The sequence below is a fragment of the Sciurus vulgaris genome (genome assembly GCF_902686455.1).
Source record: "Sciurus vulgaris genome assembly, chromosome: 11".
Lineage (NCBI taxonomy): Eukaryota > Metazoa > Chordata > Mammalia > Rodentia > Sciuridae > Sciurus > Sciurus vulgaris.
In genome coordinates, this window is record NC_136472.1 from 11,857,186 (window position 1) to 11,861,610 (window position 4,425).

Genomic DNA, 4,425 nt, shown 5'->3' on the forward strand with positions numbered 1-4,425 from the left:
GTCTTTGGATTAAAGAGTTTAGACCATTTACATTCAATGTTATTATTAAGAGATGATTTTTATTTCCTGTTATTTTGATTTATTTATAGTGTTTACATTGAATTTGACTCTTCTTTGATTGCCTATTCTAGTGTATTTCCTCCCTCTGCTGGTTTTAATTTCTTCCTCATGAAATATTTTATTTAGTGTTTTATAGTCAGGGTTTTTAAGTTGTGAATTATTTTGGCTTTTGTTTATTGTGGAAAGTTTTTATTTACTTTTCAATTCTGAGGCTAAATTTTGCTGGGTATAGTACTCTTGGTTGGCATCTATTTTCTTTCAGAGCTTGGTATATATTATTCTAAGCTCGCCTCCCTTTTAGGGTCTGGGTTGAGAAACCAGTTGAGATCCAGATTTATTTACCTCTAAATGTGACCAGTTGTTTTTCTTCAGCAGCTCTTAAAATTCTATCCTTATTCTGTATATTAGGCATTTTCATAATAATGTGTCTTGTTTTGATCTTGTATATTTGGAGTCCAATAGACTTCCTGTATTTGAATTTCCATTTTTTTTTAAGGTGTGCACTTTTATTGAACTGGTCTCAAGTCAGTGTACAGGTAAGCCCTGGCTGCCTCCACACCCACTCTCAGGGAGACCAAAGCCTTCGTACATCTCGAGTTGGGGGACAAAAAGGGGGGCCACAATGGCTGACCATTCAAAAAAAAATAAAAAAGTATTAAGGCGAAGATTAAAAAAATTTGCATTAAATAATTTATACAATAGCAATGCTGTCACCTCCCCTGTATGGACTTGGGTGAGGACTGGGCCATCCTTCAGGAAGAGGAGTGGGTGGCTTTTGGGAGGGTGAGGGACTTCCTGTAACAATGCAGATCACTATATTTGGAATGACTATTAAAAAAAAAGAACAATGTACAATCAAAGTTCTCAGCCATATTATAGAACTTTGGGGATGCTCGCTCCAACCGACTGCTGTCACCTTCACCATTCCAGTTTTCAAATCCTGAGTCAAAAGTGCCAAAAAAAAAAAAAAAAAAAAACCCAAAAACAAATAAAGCCATGCCAATTTCATCTTGTTTTCTGCGCAAGTTAGGTTTTTGTCAAAAAAGGTTGTAACACAGCTAAGTAGCAGTCTGCCTAGAAGCACTTACGGTGGACAATGGAGGGGCCAGACTCATCATACTCCTGCCTCCTGATCCACATGTGCCGGAAGGTGGGCAGTGAGGCAAGGATGGAGCCACCAATCCACACAGAATACTTATGCTCAGGGGGAGCAATGATCTTGATCTTCATTGTGCTGGGTGTCAGGGCTGTGATCTCCTTCTGCATCCTGTCATCAATGCTGGGTACATGGTGGTGCCACCAGACAGCACTGTGTTGGCATAGAGGTCTTTGCAAATGTCAACGTCACACTTCATGATGGAGTTGAAAGTAGGTTCATGGATGCCACAGTATTCCATGCCAAGGAAAGAAGGCTGGAAGAGCACCTCAGGGCAGTGGAACTGCTCATTGCCAATGGTGATCACCTGACTGTCAGGCAGCTCATAGCTCTTCTACAGGGAGGAGCTAGAGGCTGCAGTGGCCATCTCCTGCTTGAAGTCCAGGGCAATGTAACACAGCTTCTCCTTGATGTCATGCATGATTTCCTGCTCAGCTGTGGTGGTGAAGCTGTAGCCACGCTCAGTCAGGATCTTCATGAGGTAGTCTGTCAAGTTCCCGGCCAGCCAGATCCAGATGCAGGATGGTGTGGGAGAGGGCATACACCTCATAGATGGGCACTGTGTGGGTGACCCCATCACCAGAGTCCATCACAATGCCAGTGGTACGACCAGAGGCATACAGGGAATGCAGGGCAAATAGAGGGAATAAGGTTAGAATGAGAGAGAGAAAGAGAAAGAGAGAGAGAGAAAGAGAGAGGAGGAGAGAGAAAGAAGAGAAAGAGGGAGAGAGAAAGAAGTTTGAAAAGAGTAATTTATATGAGGTAGAAAGGAGACAGAGATGGATGGGTGTGATTTGAGGTTGTAGCAGATAGTGCCAGGGGGCGAATTGGAGATAAGAGAAGCAGGTATAAACTAGAGCTAGGAAAACAAAGATGGGTGGATTGAATCTAATTCATCCTTTAAACCATTAGATGAAATACAATCAGATGTGTTGAAAGTACAAAGTGGCAATTGGGTTAATAATTATTGTTCAAATGAAGGAGTTATTTATGTGATCAAATTTGATGTTAGTTGTTTATAATATAACATGTCCAGATTGAATGTTGGTTTGGATCTCATTGGGGTTTGGACATTTAGCAGATGTTCATCAGTCTCCTGAGTTGCTGGGGGATACAGAACAATTTCCTAGTGCTGACTGTCCTACCAGCAGCTTCTGGTTTGTCAGCCCTGAGGTCTGCATCTGGCTGCAGTGCAGTGTTCCTATTGTGTGCAGTAGTTCAGAATGTAGGCTCTGGAGTGTCCCTGTTATTGCTGTATGTTGCCATGTACTTGTTCCCTTCTACTGGTTCTTTTTGCAATACTAAAGGTCCTATTGGCTGTCTGTGGGCAAAGGAACTCTGGTTGTGAATTTTTTGCAAGATTATCTTTGATGCAGAAGTATTTCCCTCAGGTTCAGTAGTGAAGGGACTCCAGTGGTTCACCTGAACTCTAGTTTCTACTGCCCAACATTGTGAATAGCACGTGTTGATTCCCCGTGTGAGGACCTATAAGGCCCCTGTCACTTGCAAGTTATGATCATGCTGGTTATCAGTCCCTATCTGCTGTGTAACCTCAGGCAATTTCCTGATGGGTCTCTATGCCACTGGATATTCAGGCAGTTTCTTTCTGGTAGGCCATTTGATCAGGCCCTGTAATCCTGAACTTGGGTACTGTCCCTAGTCTTTCTGTGGTGCCTCCCCTCCAGAGTCAGTGGTTGGGGGCCTGGTGAACCTGCTTTCCTTTGTTCAATGCCAAACCTGCTTCTTGTTGGCTTTGTCTGTGTTGAGTGAGCGAGTGGAGACTGCACAGAACTTTTGTCCCTTCCCAGGTCACAGACACTGAGCAGGACTTGTAGCACTTTTCTTGTACTGGTCCTCTCCAGTCTGCTCCATTCCCCTAGTGGGGGTGCGGGGGTAGGGAAGGGCAGTTTCAGTGATTTAGGGCTAGTAGTGGTCCTTCTAGATGTTTTTTTTTTTTTCTGGCCAAATTTTTAAGAGCTTCCATTGCAGGGGCCTTCCCTCTGGTTTATTTTGCAGCTGTATGGGCATGGGAAGACATCATACTGATTTAAGATGATTGGTTGGCTGATGGCTCCATAAGATGGCTGTGGACCTCTGGCTCAGCTTTCTTTTCACAATTTGGTTTTAAACTGTTTGTGCTGTTTTAAGGAGCTTTCTGTTACCATTGCACTTTAAGTTTTGTCTGTGTTTCCAATCATTTTTAAGTGGGTGAACTTGAGAGAAAGTCCACTCCCCACTCTCTCTAATGCCCTTCCCCCATCAACTGTTATGGGTTGGGTGGGAGTTAGGGTGCTGCCCATCTATTTTTTACTCTGGTACCCTATCTTCCAGTCTTTCCAGGTCTCAAATCATGCAATATCAAGTCTAAGTGACTGATTTTATCACCAACTTATCAATTTTGCTTTTTGTTTGCTGCCTCCTCTGTGCTGTGAGGGGATCCAGGGTTGCTGCCTACCTTGCTTCTACCATCTTGAGCCCCTTAATTTTCATTTGCTTAACTACTCTTCTAATGAATTTTATCAAATTGAGGGCTCTGAGGTTTTTGAGTTCTCTGTGTAGTATTTCTCTAGGTATTTTCTGTAGTTCTGGCTTAGTTGTCATGAATTCTTTTAATTCTTTATCTTGGGAAGTTTTTATTTCTTCTATGATTCTCAGTGATAGCTTGGTTGGCAATTATTTTCTTTCAGAGCTTGGATTAAGGTCCAAGTCCTCCTAGATTTTAGAGTCTATGCTGAAAAGTCAAAAGTAATACTTATTGGTTTACCTATAAATGTGATTTGACAATTTTTCTCTTGCCACTTTAAGCATTGTATTCTTTTCTCTATGTTAGACATTTTGATATGATGTTTCTTGGAGAGGTTCTTTACTTGTATTTTTGGGGTTCCATACACTTCCTGTTTGTGGACGTTCATTTCATTTCTAAGGTTTGGGACATTTTCTACTCTTTTGTCACTGAAATTTTCTTAATGCCATTAGTCTGCATTTCCATGCTTTCTTCTATCCCAGTGACTCCTATGTTTAGTCTATTAATATTCTTGAATTCTTGTGTATTCTAGTGTGTGTGTATTTTTTTTTTTTTTTACTGAACACTGAGCATTCAAGTTCATACACACTGTCTTCAAGAATTCAATTATCTTCGCTACAGAATTTAGTCTGTTGATAATACTTTCAAGGGAATTTAAAAATCTGATTTGTTGTATCTTTAAGTT

At 41.3% G+C, this 4,425-nt stretch overlaps 1 pseudogene across 1 annotated transcript; it reads right to left on the reverse strand.

Annotated features, from left to right (window-relative positions):
• Nucleotides 1-1,046: 1,046 nt before the first annotated feature.
• On the reverse strand, nt 1,047-1,854 carry LOC306638382 (actin, cytoplasmic 2-like; annotated as a pseudogene). The gene has a single exon. The product of its transcript is annotated as an actin, cytoplasmic 2-like (transcript).
• Between the last annotated feature and the right edge of the window lie 2,571 nt (nt 1,855-4,425).